The following is a 16,866-nucleotide window of genomic DNA, read 5'->3' as shown; positions in this document are numbered from 1 at the left end:
AAGTAAATATTGATTGATGGTGCTCTGAAAATGTAGGTTTAAGCCTTTAAAAGAAGAGGCAGTTTCCCAGTGGGGGAATTGAACCCCAGTCTCCCAGGTCCCAGGCAGGGACACTCTCCACTATACTAAGTAGGAAGAGATATTTTTGTGTGTGCTGAGCAGCTCCTTCTTCTGTCCAACCCGCCCTCTCTGTGGCAAGCGTCTGAGTTTTTCCATTTCTCACTTCCTTCCCACCCACACGGGGGGCAGAGCTGGCTTAAGGATGCTGCAACTGTTGCACTCGCACTGCTCGCTCACATGCACGGGGGCACCCACCTCAGGGGGGGGGGGGCGCTCTGCTTAGTCTCAACTTAACATTTAATACAACCTGCTGCAGAGTTCCTTCCCTTTACAGATTTCAGGCAACAATCAAAATGGCAACACAACTCTTCTCATTAATCTTCCTGCCAGAGAGAGCTCAGATTTTTGCCTGCTAGCAGCAGGGCCGGCTGTAGCCCTGGTGGCTGGAAGACAGTCTTTTTTGGCACCCCCCAACCCCCTTCACTCCATCACCACCTACTCGGATTCACTCACTGCCACCCGCCAAATGTGCCCCTCATCTATCCATAGCCCCTCTCACATAGATTAGATTTGTTTTAAAGAGCTGGATAGCTGCTTGACTATCCAGACAGCTGTCCACATTAGATATGGTTCTGTTCTTTGCGTCAGGCACATGAACCCTCTACGCTATTTTATATCTAGTCAAAGCTGCCTCTGGACAAAACCACCAACTCTCTCCCTAGCAGGAACGGTAATCACAAGAGGTATCTTGGCATTTTATTTGCTTTCTGTAGTTTGGACACACAAGGAACTTTCCAGCATGAGCTTTTAAATCGCAAGTTTCGTAAGTTATTGCTAAACACAGCGCCCCCCCAGGTCAGCAACTCCAATCCTGGTCAGCACCCGGTGCGGCCGCACTGCTCGCACCTCCCTAAACCCGGCCCTGAGTGGCAGTTTTGCATCGCCATGAAATTGTCATGCCGTTGAGGTCAGTGTGTGACGTGGCCAAGGCTATCCTATTTGAGGACTCCGGGAGAGACAGCTGCTCCCTTAATGAAGGAGTGGCCTTCTGACTGAAGTCACCTGAGGCAGGGGCCCACTGTCAGAGGCCTTATGGGGCAGGGACCCGCTGCAACTCCTGGCTTGCCCCATGCAACCCCTGGAGAACCCTAAATGACAGCCATGTAAGTGCCTACTGTCGAGGTCAGCAAGGTCAGTGTGTGGCTCGGCCCAGGCTATCCTATCTGAGGTCTCCTGAAGGGACAGCTGCCACCTTAAAGAAGGAGTGGCGTTCTGACTGGCGCCAACTGAGGTAGGGGCCCGCTGTCAGAGGCCATATGGGGGAGGGGCCCGCTGCGACATCTGGCTTGCCCCTTGCGACCCCTGGTGACCCCTAGGTGACATCCATGCGAGCGCTTGCCGTCAAGGTCAGCGTGTGGCGCGGCCAAGGCTATCCTCCCCTGAGGCTCCTGAAGGGACAGCTGGCGCCTGAAGTAAGGAGTGGCCTTCTGACCGAAGTCACCTGAGGCAGGTGCCCGCCGTCAGAGGCCTTATGGGGCAGGGGCTAAAGGGACATTTTAAGTCCAGCCAGAAGGCAGAAGGTTTGGTCTGTGCTGTCCTGGGGCAGGACTTCCTCCTTAGTAGGGCTGCCACCTGGCTGTGTTTTTTGAACTACCTCGTCTGTACGTTTAATTCCAGGCTGGAAAAAATATTGAGAAAAGCTGTGAAATTCAGGTTCTAAGAAAGGAGGCAACCCCAATCTTATACACACTGCGCTGACACTTACAAAGGGTATTCCTGGTGCAGCAGGGAAATGTGCCCCCTGGAGACATCTTGCAGTCACTATGTGGACAAGCAAGAGCTCTGGAGCTCTGGAGCTCTCAGCTGATCACAGCAAGATGGAGTGCTTTCAGATGTTATTTGGAGTGAAAAAAAGAGCTGTGAGAAAGCTGTGTGATATTGTGAGAAAAGTCAATTAAAGAAGAAGTAGTGGTAATGAAGCATTTGTAATTGAAAGGTTTCCTAATGTGTTTGAATCCATGAAAAGTGTCAAATGAATGGTTTCCTATAAGAAATGTAAGTGTAGAAGTAAAAAGTGTAAGGAACTGCGCGTTCCCTGACCGGGAATGGAACCCGGGCCGCGGCGGTGAGAGCGCCGAATCCTAACCACTAGACCACCAGGGAGCAGGCGCAGGTCGTCCACCACCACCCAATATAGAAACAAGAACTGGTCAGCAGGCTACTCAGGATCCCATTTCCTATTACAGGAAAATTAAAGCAGACATGCAAGGACACACCATTTTCAGGCACAGCATGAAGAAAGAAATTGACTGCACCTCAAATGCACTCACAACTCTTCACACTTTACAGCTCTCCAAGACCTAGCACACCCTCATAAGACATCCCATCCTTCAGCAGTAATAGCACTTACACACTTAACTAGCAGGAAAATTCAGAAGTACAATTAAAGGGACGATCAGTGCTTCTTCTCAGAGCCCCGATAGGAGGGCAGCTCTTAGCTTTCCCAGGTCAACGCAGGCATCTCCAGCTCTACATGTGCAGGGTTTTACTTAAGGTGCTGGGACCTGCACTCCTCTTTTACAATGCTGTGTATAGAACTACGAGTCCCACAATGCAGTGTAACACATGACCTGCTGTCGATAGTCATGGAAGAACCTCGGAGCTAGAAAAGCTCTGATGAGATTAGTGGGTTTGCACGTCCGGGTCACTGCTTGTTTTCCTTTCTCAGTGTGTCTGTAAATTATACAACTTTACACTTTATCTAAAGATAAAAGGTTTCACCTTCCTCTAAAACAATTCCTCCTTCAGAGTGTGCCCCAACATTTCATTTACTTAGTGTGAGAAAACAAAATAGCTTAAATGCATTTTTTTTATCATGCAGTACTTTCCTTTTTATCTCATGAAAAATCCTTGATTCCACCTTTCCTTTTTCAAGGAAGTAGGCAGGAAGTTTAAATGAAAAGGGAGAAATGGTTGTGAAAAAGAGTCTTAGGTCCAAATTGTGGGTGCTAGATTTTGAAAGGTACTTGATGGCATGAATAAATGTTTCGATTTGGAGGAGGTGTGTGGATGAAAGAAAAATGGGCGTACTCTGTAGTATGATTGTGAGATTGTAAACGGTATTTGAAGTAAATATTGATTGATGGTGCTCTGAAAATGTAGGTTTAAGCCTTTAAAAGAAGAGGCAGTTTCCCAGTGGGGGAATTGAACCCCAGTCTCCCAGGTACCAGGCAGGGACACTCTCCACTATACTAAGTAGGAAGAGATATTTTTGTGTGTGCTGAGCAGCTCCTTCTTCTGTCCAACCCGCCCTTTCTGTGCCAAGCGTCTGAGTTTTTCCATTTCTCACTTCCTTCCCACCCACACGGGGGGCAGAGCTGGCTTAAGGATGCTGCAACTGTTGCACTCGCACTGCTCGCTCACATGCACGGGGGCACCCACCTCAGGGGGGGGGGGGCGCTCTGCTTAGTCTCAACTTAACATTTAATACAACCTGCTGCAGAGTTCCTTCCCTTTACAGATTTCAGGCAACAATCAAAATGGCAACACAACTCTTCTCATTAATCTTCCTGCCAGAGAGAGCTCAGATTTTTGCCTGCTAGCAGCAGGGCCGGCTGTAGCCCTGGTGGCTGGAAGACAGTCTTTTTTGGCACCCCCCAACCCCCTTCACTCCATCACCACCTACTCGGATTCACTCACTGCCACCCGCCAAATGTGCCCCTCATCTATCCATAGCCCCTCTCACATAGATTAGATTTGTTTTAAAGAGCTGGATAGCTGCTTGACTATCCAGACAGCTCTCCACATTAGATATGGTTCTGTTCTTTGCGTCAGGCACATGAACCCTCTACGCTATTTTATATCTAGTCAAAGCTGCCTCTGGACAAAACCACCAACTCTCTCCCTAGCAGGAACGGTAATCACAAGAGGTATCTTGGCATTTTATTTGCTTTCTGTAGTTTGGACACACAAGGAACTTTCCAGCATGAGCTTTTAAATCGCAAGTTTCGTAAGTTATTGCTAAACACAGCGCCCCCCGAGGTCAGCAACTCCAATCCTGGTCAGCACCCGGTGCGGCCGCACTGCTCGCACCTCCCTAAACCCGGCCCTGAGTGGCAGTTTTGCATCGCCATGAAATTGTCATGCCGTTGAGGTCAGTGTGTGACGTGGCCAAGGCTATCCTATTTGAGGACTCCGGGAGAGACAGCTGCTCCCTTAATGAAGGAGTGGCCTTCTGACTGAAGTTACCTGAGGCAGGGGCCCACTGTCAGAGGCCTTATGGGGCAGGGACCCGCTGCAACTCCTGGCTTGCCCCATGCAACCCCTGGAGAACCCTAAATGACATCCATGTAAGCGCCTACTGTCGAGGTCAGCAAGGTCAGTGTGTGGCTCGGCCCAGGCTATCCTATCTGAGGTCTCCTGAAGGGACAGCTGCCACCTTAAAGAAGGAGTGGCGTTCTGACTGGCGCCAACTGAGGTAGGGGCCCGTTGTCAGAGGCCATATGGGGGAGGGGCCCGCTGCGACATCTGGCTTGCCCCTTGCGACCCCTGGTGACCCCTAGGTGACATCCATGCAAGCGCTTGCCGTCAAGGTCAGCGTGTGGCGCGGCCAAGGCTATCCTCCCCTGAGGCTCCTGAAGGGACAGCTGGCGCCTGAAGTAAGGAGTGGCCTTCTGACCGAAGTCACCTGAGGCAGGTGCCCGCCGTCAGAGGCCTTATGGGGCAGGGGCTAAAGGGACATTTTAAGTCCAGCCAGAAGGCAGAAGGTTTGGTCTGTGCTGTCCTGGGGCAGGACTTCCTCCTTAGTAGGGCTGCCACCTGGCTGTGTTTTTTGAACTACCTCGTCTGTACGTTTAATTCCAGGCTGGTAAAAATATTGAGAAAAGCTGTGAAATTCAGGTTCTAAGAAAGGAGGCAACCCCAATCTTATACACACTGCGCTGACACTTACAAAGGGTATTCCTGGTGCAGCAGGGAAATGTGCCCCCTGGAGACATCTTGCAGTCACTATGTGGACAAGCAAGAGCTCTGGAGCTCTGGAGCTCTCAGCTGATCACAGCAAGATGGAGTGCTTTCAGATGTTATTTGGAGTGAAAAAAAGAGCTGTGAGAAAGCTGTGTGATATTGTGAGAAAAGTCAATAAAAGAAGAAGTAGTGTTAATGAAGCATTTGTAATTGAAAGCTTTCCTAATGTGTTTGAATCCATGAAAAGTGTAAAATGAAAGGTTTCCTATAAGAAATGTAAGTGTAGAAGTAAAAAGTGTAAGGAACTGCGCGTTCCCTGACCGGGAATGGAACCCGGGCCGCGGCGGTGAGAGCGCCAAATCCTAACCACTAGACCACCAGGGAGCAGGCACAGTTCGTCCACCACCACCCAATATAGAAATAAGAACTGGTCAGCAGGCTACTCAGGATCCCATTTCCTATTACAGGAAAATTAAAGCAGACATGCAAGGACACACCATTTTCAGGCACAGCATGAAGAAAGAAATTGACTGCACCTCAAATGCACTCACAACTCTTCACACTTTACAGCTCTCCAAGACCTAGCACACCCTCATAAGACATCCCATCCTTCAGCAGTAATAGCACTTACACACTTAACTAGCAGGAAAATTCAGAAGTACAATTAAAGGGACGATCAGTGCTTCTTCTCAGAGCCCCGATAGGAGGGCAGCTCTTAGCTTTCCCAGGTCAACGCAGGCATCTCCAGCTCTACATGTGCAGGCTTTTACTTAAGGTGCTGGGACCTGCACTCCTCTTTTACAATGCTGTGTATAGAACTACGAGTCCCACAATGCAGTGTAACACATGACCTGCTTTCGATAGTCATGGAAGAACCTCAGAACTAGAAAAGCTCTGATGAGATTAGTGGGTGGGCACGTCCGGGTCACTGCTTGTTTTCCTTTCTCAGTGTGTCTGTAAATTATACAACTTTACACTTTATCTAAAGATAAAAGGTTTCACCTTCCTCTAAAACAATTCCTCCTTCAGAGTGTGCCCCAACATTTCATTTACTTAGTGTGAGAAAACAAAATAGCTTAAATGCATTTTTTTTATCATGCAGTACTTTCCTTTTTATCTCATGAAAAATCCTTGATTCCACCTTTCCTTTTTCAAGGAAGTAGGCAGGAAGTTTAAATGAAAAGGGAGAAATGGTTGTGAAAAAGAGTCTTAGGTCCAAATTGTGGGTGCTAGATTTTGAAAGGTACTTGATGGCATGAATAAATGTTTCGATTTGGAGGAGGTGTGTGGATGAAAGAAAAATGGGCGTACTCTGTAGTATGAGTGTGAGATTGTAAACGGTATTTGAAGTAAATATTGATTGATGGTGCTCTGAAAATGTAGGTTTAAGCCTTTAAAAGAAGAGGCATTTTCCCAGTTGGGGAATTGAACCCCAGTCTCCCAGGTCCCAGGCAGGGACACTCTCCACTATACTAAGTAGGAAGAGATATTTTTGTGTGTGCTGAGCAGCTCCTTCTTCTGTCCAACCCGCCCTCTGTGTGCCAAGCGTCTGAGTTTTTCCATTTCTCACTTCCTTCCCACCCACACGGGGGGCAGAGCTGGCTTAAGGATGCTGCAACTGTTGCACTCGCACTGCTCGCTCACATGCACGGGGGCACCCACCTCAGGGGGGGGGGGGGGGGCGCTCTGCTTAGTCTCAACTTAACATTTAATACAACCTGCTGCAGAGTTCCTTCCCTTTACAGATTTCAGGCAACAATCAAAATGGCAACACAACTCTTCTCATTAATCTTCCTGCCAGAGAGAGCTCAGATTTTTGCCTGCTAGCAGCAGGGCCGGCTGTAGCCCTGGTGGCTGGAAGACAGTCTTTTTTGGCACCCCCCAACCCCCTTCACTCCATCACCACCTACTCGGATTCACTCACTGCCACCCGCCAAATGTGCCCCTCATCTATCCATAGCCCCTCTCACATAGATTAGATTTGTTTTAAAGAGCTGGATAGCTGCTTGACTATCCAGACAGCTGTCCACATTAGATATGGTTCTGTTCTTTGCGTCAGGCACATGAACCCTCTACGCTATTTTATATCTAGTCAAAGCTGCCTCTGGACAAAACCACCAACTCTCTCCCTAGCAGGAACGGTAATCACAAGAGGTATCTTGGCATTTTATTTGCTTTCTGTAGTTTGGACACACAAGGAACTTTCCAGCATGAGCTTTTAAATCGCAAGTTTCGTAAGTTATTGCTAAACACAGCGCCCCCCGAGGTCAGCAACTCCAATCCTGGTCAGCACCCGGTGCGGCCGCACTGCTCGCACCTCCCTAAACCCGGCCCTGAGTGGCAGTTTTGCATCGCCATGAAATTGTCATGCCGTTGAGGTCAGTGTGTGACGTGGCCAAGGCTATCCTATTTGAGGACTCCGGGAGAGACAGCTGCTCCCTTAATGAAGGAGTGGCCTTCTGACTGAAGTCACCTGAGGCAGGGGCCCACTGTCAGAGGCCTTATGGGGCAGGGACCCGCTGCAACTCCTGGCTTGCCCCATGCAACCCCTGGAGAACCCTAAATGACAGCCATGTAAGTGCCTACTGTCGAGGTCAGCAAGGTCAGTGTGTGGCTCGGCCCAGGCTATCCTATCTGAGGTCTCCTGAAGGGACAGCTGCCACCTTAAAGAAGGAGTGGCGTTCTGACTGGCGCCAACTGAGGTAGGGGCCCGCTGTCAGAGGCCATATGGGGGAGGGGCCCGCTGCGACATCTGGCTTGCCCCTTGCGACCCCTGGTGACCCCTAGGTGACATCCATGCGAGCGCTTGCCGTCAAGGTCAGCGTGTGGCGCGGCCAAGGCTATCCTCCCCTGAGGCTCCTGAAGGGACAGCTGGCGCCTGAAGTAAGGAGTGGCCTTCTGACCGAAGTCACCTGAGGCAGGTGCCCGCCGTCAGAGGCCTTATGGGGCAGGGGCTAAAGGGACATTTTAAGTCCAGCCAGAAGGCAGAAGGTTTGGTCTGTGCTGTCCTGGGGCAGGACTTCCTCCTTAGTAGGGCTGCCACCTGGCTGTGTTTTTTGAACTACCTCGTCTGTACGTTTAATTCCAGGCTGGTAAAAATATTGAGAAAAGCTGTGAAATTCAGGTTCTAAGAAAGGAGGCAACCCCAATCTTATACACACTGCGCTGACACTTACAAAGGGTATTCCTGGTGCAGCAGGGAAATGTGCCCCCTGGAGACATCTTGCAGTCACTATGTGGACAAGCAAGAGCTCTGGAGCTCTCAGCTGATCACAGCAAGATGGAGTGCTTTCAGATGTTATTTGGAGTGAAAAAAAGAGCTGTGAGAAAGCTGTGTGATATTGTGAGAAAAGTCAATTAAAGAAGAAGTAGTGGTAATGAAGCATTTGTAATTGAAAGGTTTCCTAATGTGTTTGAATCCATGAAAAGTGTCAAATGAAAGGTTTCCTATAAGAAATGTAAGTGTAGAAGTAAAAAGTGTAAGGAACTGCGCGTTCCCTGACCGGGAATGGAACCCGGGCCGCGGCGGTGAGAGCGCCGAATCCTAACCACTAGACCACCAGGGAGCAGACACAGGTCATCCACCACCACCCAATATAGAAACAAGAACTGGTCAGCAGGCTACTCAGGATCCCATTTCCTATTACAGGAAAATTAAAGCAGACATGCAAGGACACACCATTTTCAGGCACAGCATGAAGAAAGAAATTGACTGCACCTCAAATGCACTCACAACTCTTCACACTTTACAGCTCTCCAAGACCTAGCACACCCTCATAAGACATCCCATCCTTCAGCAGTAATAGCACTTACACACTTAACTAGCAGGAAAATTCAGAAGTACAATTAAAGGGACGATCAGTGCTTCTTCTCAGAGCCCCGATAGGAGGGCAGCTCTTAGCTTTCCCAGGTCAACGCCGGCATCTCCAGCTCTACATGTGCAGGCTTTTACTTAAGGTGCTGGGACCTGCACTCCTCTTTTACAATGCTGTGTATAGAACTACGAGTCCCACAATGCAGTGTAACACATGACCTGCTGTCGATAGTCATGGAAGAACCTCGGAGCTAGAAAAGCTCTGATGAGATTAGTGGGTTTGCACGTCCGGGTCACTGCTTGTTTTCCTTTCTCAGTGTGTCTGTAAATTATACAACTTTACACTTTATCTAAAGATAAAAGGTTTCACCTTCCTCTAAAACAATTCCTCCTTCAGAGTGTGCCCCAACATTTCATTTACTTAGTGTGAGAAAACAAAATAGCTTAAATGCATTTTTTTTATCATGCAGTACTTTCCTTTTTATCTCATGAAAAATCCTTGATTCCACCTTTCCTTTTTCAAGGAAGTAGGCAGGAAGTTTAAATGAAAAGGGAGAAATGGTTGTGAAAAAGAGTCTTAGGTCCAAATTGTGGGTGCTAGATTTTGAAAGGTACTTGATGGCATGAATAAATGTTTCGATTTGGAGGAGGTGTGTGGATGAAAGAAAAATGGGCGTACTCTGTAGTATGATTGTGAGATTGTAAACGGTATTTGAAGTAAATATTGATTGATGGTGCTCTGAAAATGTAGGTTTAAGCCTTTAAAAGAAGAGGCAGTTTCCCAGTGGGGGAATTGAACCCCAGTCTCCCAGGTACCAGGCAGGGACACTCTCCACTATACTAAGTAGGAAGAGATATTTTTGTGTGTGCTGAGCAGCTCCTTCTTCTGTCCAACCCGCCCTTTCTGTGCCAAGCGTCTGAGTTTTTCCATTTCTCACTTCCTTCCCACCCACACGGGGGGCAGAGCTGGCTTAAGGATGCTGCAACTGTTGCACTCGCACTGCTCGCTCACATGCACGGGGGCACCCACCTCAGGGGGGGGGGGGGCGCTCTGCTTAGTCTCAACTTAACATTTAATACAACCTGCTGCAGAGTTCCTTCCCTTTACAGATTTCAGGCAACAATCAAAATGGCAACACAACTCTTCTCATTAATCTTCCTGCCAGAGAGAGCTCAGATTTTTGCCTGCTAGCAGCAGGGCCGGCTGTAGCCCTGGTGGCTGGAAGACAGTCTTTTTTGGCACCCCCCAACCCCCTTCACTCCATCACCACCTACTCGGATTCACTCACTGCCACCCGCCAAATGTGCCCCTCATCTATCCATAGCCCCTCTCACATAGATTAGATTTGTTTTAAAGAGCTGGATAGCTGCTTGACTATCCAGACAGCTCTCCACATTAGATATGGTTCTGTTCTTTGCGTCAGGCACATGAACCCTCTACGCTATTTTATATCTAGTCAAAGCTGCCTCTGGACAAAACCACCAACTCTCTCCCTAGCAGGAACGGTAATCACAAGAGGTATCTTGGCATTTTATTTGCTTTCTGTAGTTTGGACACACAAGGAACTTTCCAGCATGAGCTTTTAAATCGCAAGTTTCGTAAGTTATTGCTAAACACAGCGCCCCCCGAGGTCAGCAACTCCAATCCTGGTCAGCACCCGGTGCGGCCGCACTGCTCGCACCTCCCTAAACCCGGCCCTGAGTGGCAGTTTTGCATCGCCATGAAATTGTCATGCCGTTGAGGTCAGTGTGTGACGTGGCCAAGGCTATCCTATTTGAGGACTCCGGGAGAGACAGCTGCTCCCTTAATGAAGGAGTGGCCTTCTGACTGAAGTTACCTGAGGCAGGGGCCCACTGTCAGAGGCCTTATGGGGCAGGGACCCGCTGCAACTCCTGGCTTGCCCCATGCAACCCCTGGAGAACCCTAAATGACATCCATGTAAGCGCCTACTGTCGAGGTCAGCAAGGTCAGTGTGTGGCTCGGCCCAGGCTATCCTATCTGAGGTCTCCTGAAGGGACAGCTGCCACCTTAAAGAAGGAGTGGCGTTCTGACTGGCGCCAACTGAGGTAGGGGCCCGTTGTCAGAGGCCATATGGGGGAGGGGCCCGCTGCGACATCTGGCTTGCCCCTTGCGACCCCTGGTGACCCCTAGGTGACATCCATGCAAGCGCTTGCCGTCAAGGTCAGCGTGTGGCGCGGCCAAGGCTATCCTCCCCTGAGGCTCCTGAAGGGACAGCTGGCGCCTGAAGTAAGGAGTGGCCTTCTGACCGAAGTCACCTGAGGCAGGTGCCCGCCGTCAGAGGCCTTATGGGGCAGGGGCTAAAGGGACATTTTAAGTCCAGCCAGAAGGCAGAAGGTTTGGTCTGTGCTGTCCTGGGGCAGGACTTCCTCCTTAGTAGGGCTGCCACCTGGCTGTGTTTTTTGAACTACCTCGTCTGTACGTTTAATTCCAGGCTGGTAAAAATATTGAGAAAAGCTGTGAAATTCAGGTTCTAAGAAAGGAGGCAACCCCAATCTTATACACACTGCGCTGACACTTACAAAGGGTATTCCTGGTGCAGCAGGGAAATGTGCCCCCTGGAGACATCTTGCAGTCACTATGTGGACAAGCAAGAGCTCTGGAGCTCTGGAGCTCTCAGCTGATCACAGCAAGATGGAGTGCTTTCAGATGTTATTTGGAGTGAAAAAAAGAGCTGTGAGAAAGCTGTGTGATATTGTGAGAAAAGTCAATAAAAGAAGAAGTAGTGTTAATGAAGCATTTGTAATTGAAAGCTTTCCTAATGTGTTTGAATCCATGAAAAGTGTAAAATGAAAGGTTTCCTATAAGAAATGTAAGTGTAGAAGTAAAAAGTGTAAGGAACTGCGCGTTCCCTGACCGGGAATGGAACCCGGGCCGCGGCGGTGAGAGCGCCAAATCCTAACCACTAGACCACCAGGGAGCAGGCACAGTTCGTCCACCACCACCCAATATAGAAATAAGAACTGGTCAGCAGGCTACTCAGGATCCCATTTCCTATTACAGGAAAATTAAAGCAGACATGCAAGGACACACCATTTTCAGGCACAGCATGAAGAAAGAAATTGACTGCACCTCAAATGCACTCACAACTCTTCACACTTTACAGCTCTCCAAGACCTAGCACACCCTCATAAGACATCCCATCCTTCAGCAGTAATAGCACTTACACACTTAACTAGCAGGAAAATTCAGAAGTACAATTAAAGGGACGATCAGTGCTTCTTCTCAGAGCCCCGATAGGAGGGCAGCTCTTAGCTTTCCCAGGTCAACGCAGGCATCTCCAGCTCTACATGTGCAGGCTTTTACTTAAGGTGCTGGGACCTGCACTCCTCTTTTACAATGCTGTGTATAGAACTACGAGTCCCACAATGCAGTGTAACACATGACCTGCTTTCGATAGTCATGGAAGAACCTCAGAACTAGAAAAGCTCTGATGAGATTAGTGGGTGGGCACGTCCGGGTCACTGCTTGTTTTCCTTTCTCAGTGTGTCTGTAAATTATACAACTTTACACTTTATCTAAAGATAAAAGGTTTCACCTTCCTCTAAAACAATTCCTCCTTCAGAGTGTGCCCCAACATTTCATTTACTTAGTGTGAGAAAACAAAATAGCTTAAATGCATTTTTTTTATCATGCAGTACTTTCCTTTTTATCTCATGAAAAATCCTTGATTCCACCTTTCCTTTTTCAAGGAAGTAGGCAGGAAGTTTAAATGAAAAGGGAGAAATGGTTGTGAAAAAGAGTCTTAGGTCCAAATTGTGGGTGCTAGATTTTGAAAGGTACTTGATGGCATGAATAAATGTTTCGATTTGGAGGAGGTGTGTGGATGAAAGAAAAATGGGCGTACTCTGTAGTATGAGTGTGAGATTGTAAACGGTATTTGAAGTAAATATTGATTGATGGTGCTCTGAAAATGTAGGTTTAAGCCTTTAAAAGAAGAGGCAGTTTCCCAGTGGGGGAATTGAACCCCAGTCTCCCAGGTCCCAGGCAGGGACACTCTCCACTATACTAAGTAGGAAGAGATATTTTTGTGTGTGCTGAGCAGCTCCTTCTTCTGTCCAACCCGCCCTCTCTGTGCCAAGCGTCTGAGTTTTTCCATTTCTCACTTCCTTCCCACCCACACGGGGGGCAGAGCTGGCTTAAGGATGCTGCAACTGTTGCACTCGCACTGCTCGCTCACATGCACGGGGGCACCCACCTCAGGGGGGGGGGGGGGGGCGCTCTGCTTAGTCTCAACTTAACATTTAATACAACCTGCTGCAGAGTTCCTTCCCTTTACAGATTTCAGGCAACAATCAAAATGGCAACACAACTCTTCTCATTAATCTTCCTGCCAGAGAGAGCTCAGATTTTTGCCTGCTAGCAGCAGGGCCGGCTGTAGCCCTGGTGGCTGGAAGACAGTCTTTTTTGGCACCCCCCAACCCCCTTCACTCCATCACCACCTACTCGGATTCACTCACTGCCACCCGCCAAATGTGCCCCTCATCTATCCATAGCCCCTCTCACATAGATTAGATTTGTTTTAAAGAGCTGGATAGCTGCTTGACTATCCAGACAGCTGTCCACATTAGATATGGTTCTGTTCTTTGCGTCAGGCACATGAACCCTCTACGCTATTTTATATCTAGTCAAAGCTGCCTCTGGACAAAACCACCAACTCTCTCCCTAGCAGGAACGGTAATCACAAGAGGTATCTTGGCATTTTATTTGCTTTCTGTAGTTTGGACACACAAGGAACTTTCCAGCATGAGCTTTTAAATCGCAAGTTTCGTAAGTTATTGCTAAACACAGCGCCCCCCGAGGTCAGCAACTCCAATCCTGGTCAGCACCCGGTGCGGCCGCACTGCTCGCACCTCCCTAAACCCGGCCCTGAGTGGCAGTTTTGCATCGCCATGAAATTGTCATGCCGTTGAGGTCAGTGTGTGACGTGGCCAAGGCTATCCTATTTGAGGACTCCGGGAGAGACAGCTGCTCCCTTAATGAAGGAGTGGCCTTCTGACTGAAGTCACCTGAGGCAGGGGCCCACTGTCAGAGGCCTTATGGGGCAGGGACCCGCTGCAACTCCTGGCTTGCCCCATGCAACCCCTGGAGAACCCTAAATGACAGCCATGTAAGTGCCTACTGTCGAGGTCAGCAAGGTCAGTGTGTGGCTCGGCCCAGGCTATCCTATCTGAGGTCTCCTGAAGGGACAGCTGCCACCTTAAAGAAGGAGTGGCGTTCTGACTGGCGCCAACTGAGGTAGGGGCCCGCTGTCAGAGGCCATATGGGGGAGGGGCCCGCTGCGACATCTGGCTTGCCCCTTGCGACCCCTGGTGACCCCTAGGTGACATCCATGCGAGCGCTTGCCGTCAAGGTCAGCGTGTGGCGCGGCCAAGGCTATCCTCCCCTGAGGCTCCTGAAGGGACAGCTGGCGCCTGAAGTAAGGAGTGGCCTTCTGACCGAAGTCACCTGAGGCAGGTGCCCGCCGTCAGAGGCCTTATGGGGCAGGGGCTAAAGGGACATTTTAAGTCCAGCCAGAAGGCAGAAGGTTTGGTCTGTGCTGTCCTGGGGCAGGACTTCCTCCTTAGTAGGGCTGCCACCTGGCTGTGTTTTTTGAACTACCTCGTCTGTACGTTTAATTCCAGGCTGGTAAAAATATTGAGAAAAGCTGTGAAATTCAGGTTCTAAGAAAGGAGGCAACCCCAATCTTATACACACTGCGCTGACACTTACAAAGGGTATTCCTGGTGCAGCAGGGAAATGTGCCCCCTGGAGACATCTTGCAGTCACTATGTGGACAAGCAAGAGCTCTGGAGCTCTCAGCTGATCACAGCAAGATGGAGTGCTTTCAGATGTTATTTGGAGTGAAAAAAAGAGCTGTGAGAAAGCTGTGTGATATTGTGAGAAAAGTCAATTAAAGAAGAAGTAGTGGTAATGAAGCATTTGTAATTGAAAGGTTTCCTAATGTGTTTGAATCCATGAAAAGTGTCAAATGAAAGGTTTCCTATAAGAAATGTAAGTGTAGAAGTAAAAAGTGTAAGGAACTGCGCGTTCCCTGACCGGGAATGGAACCCGGGCCGCGGCGGTGAGAGCGCCAAATCCTAACCACTAGACCACCAGGGAGCAGGCACAGGTCATCCACCACCACCCAATATAGAAACAAGAACTGGTCAGCAGGCTACTCAGGATCCCATTTCCTATTACAGGAAAATTAAAGCAGACATGCAAGGACACACCATTTTCAGGCACAGCATGAAGAAAGAAATTGACTGCACCTCAAATGCACTCACAACTCTTCACACTTTACAGCTCTCCAAGACCTAGCACACCCTCATAAGACATCCCATCCTTCAGCAGTAATAGCACTTACACACTTAACTAGCAGGAAAATTCAGAAGTACAATTAAAGGGACGATCAGTGCTTCTTCTCAGAGCCCCGATAGGAGGGCAGCTCTTAGCTTTCCCAGGTCAACGCAGGCATCTCCAGCTCTACATGTGCAGGCTTTTACTTAAGGTGCTGGGACCTGCACTCCTCTTTTACAATGCTGTGTATAGAACTACGAGTCCCACAATGCAGTGTAACACATGACCTGCTTTCGATAGTCATGGAAGAACCTCGGAACTAGAAAAGCTCTGATGAGATTAGTGGGTGGGCACGTCCGGGTCACTGCTTGTTTTCCTTTCTCAGTGTGTCTGTAAATTATACAACTTTACACTTTATCTAAAGATAAAAGGTTTCACCTTCCTCTAAAACAATTCCTCCTTCAGAGTGTGCCCCAACATTTCATTTACTTAGTGTGAGAAAACAAAATAGCTTAAATGCATTTTTTTTATCATGCAGTACTTTCCTTTTTATCTCATGAAAAATCCTTGATTCCACCTTTCCTTTTTCAAGGAAGTAGGCAGGAAGTTTAAATGAAAAGGGAGAAATGGTTGTGAAAAAGAGTCTTAGGTCCAAATTGTGGGTGCTAGATTTTGAAAGGTACTTGATGGCATGAATAAATGTTTCGATTTGGAGGAGGTGTGTGGATGAAAGAAAAATGGGCGTACTCTGTAGTATGAGTGTGAGATTGTAAACGGTATTTGAAGTAAATATTGATTGATGGTGCTCTGAAAATGTAGGTTTAAGCCTTTAAAAGAAGAGGCAGTTTCCCAGTTGGGGAATTGAACCATAGTCTCCCAGGTCCCAGGCAGGGACACTCTCCACTATACTAAGTAGGAAGAGATATTTTTGTGTGTGCTGAGCAGCTCCTTCTTCTGTCCAACCCGCCCTCTCTGTGCCAAGCGTCTGAGTTTTTCCATTTCTCACTTCCTTCCCACCCACACGGGGGGCAGAGCTGGCTTAAGGATGCTGCAACTGTTGCACTCGCACTGCTCGCTCACATGCACGGGGGCACCCACCTCATGGGGGGGTTGGCGCTCTGCTTAGTCTCAACTTAACATTTAATACAACCTGCTGCAGAGTTCCTTCCCTTTACAGATTTCAGGCAACAATCAAAATGGCAACACAACTCTTCTCATTAATCTTCCTGCCAGAGAGAGCTCAGATTTTTGCCTGCTAGCAGCAGGGCCGGCTGTAGCCCTGGTGGCTGGAAGACAGTCTTTTTTGGCACCCCCCAACCCCCTTCACTCCATCACCACCTACTCGGATTCACTCACTGCCACCCGCCAAATGTGCCCCTCATCTATCCATAGCCCCTCTCACATAGATTAGATTTGTTTTAAAGAGCTGGATAGCTGCTTGACTATCCAGACAGCTGTCCACATTAGATATGGTTCTGTTCTTTGCGTCAGGCACATGAACCCTCTACGCTATTTTATATCTAGTCAAAGCTGCCTCTGGACAAAACCACCAACTCTCTCCCTAGCAGGAACGGTAATCACAAGAGGTATCTTGGCATTTTATTTGCTTTCTGTAGTTTGGACACACAAGGAACTTTCCAGCATGAGCTTTTAAATCGCAAGTTTCGTAAGTTATTGCTAAACACAGCGCCCCCCGAGGTCAGCAACTCCAATGCTGGTCAGCACC

The 16,866-nt window shown here is 48.7% G+C and overlaps 5 non-coding genes across 5 annotated transcripts; all 5 read right to left on the bottom strand.

The window, feature by feature from the left end:
- Positions 1 to 2,151: 2,151 nt before the first annotated feature.
- On the bottom strand, positions 2,152 to 2,223 carry TRNAE-CUC (transfer RNA glutamic acid (anticodon CUC)). The gene has a single exon. It is a non-coding gene; the product is annotated as a tRNA-Glu (tRNA).
- Positions 2,224 to 5,337: 3,114 nt separating this feature from the next.
- Positions 5,338 to 5,409, bottom strand: TRNAE-CUC (transfer RNA glutamic acid (anticodon CUC)). Its single transcript has one exon. It is a non-coding gene; the product is annotated as a tRNA-Glu (tRNA).
- Positions 5,410 to 8,519: 3,110 nt separating this feature from the next.
- Positions 8,520 to 8,591, bottom strand: TRNAE-CUC (transfer RNA glutamic acid (anticodon CUC)). The gene has a single exon. It is a non-coding gene; the product is annotated as a tRNA-Glu (tRNA).
- Positions 8,592 to 11,706: 3,115 nt separating this feature from the next.
- Positions 11,707 to 11,778, bottom strand: TRNAE-CUC (transfer RNA glutamic acid (anticodon CUC)). The gene has a single exon. It is a non-coding gene; the product is annotated as a tRNA-Glu (tRNA).
- Positions 11,779 to 14,888: 3,110 nt separating this feature from the next.
- Positions 14,889 to 14,960, bottom strand: TRNAE-CUC (transfer RNA glutamic acid (anticodon CUC)). Its single transcript has one exon. It is a non-coding gene; the product is annotated as a tRNA-Glu (tRNA).
- Positions 14,961 to 16,866: the final 1,906 nt, after the last annotated feature.

The sequence above is a fragment of the Pleurodeles waltl genome, unplaced genomic scaffold (assembly GCF_031143425.1).
Source record: "Pleurodeles waltl isolate 20211129_DDA unplaced genomic scaffold, aPleWal1.hap1.20221129 scaffold_86, whole genome shotgun sequence".
Lineage (NCBI taxonomy): Eukaryota > Metazoa > Chordata > Amphibia > Caudata > Salamandridae > Pleurodeles > Pleurodeles waltl.
The sequence above is the reverse complement of the archived record's forward strand: the minus strand, read 5'-3'. Positions and strand labels throughout refer to the sequence as shown.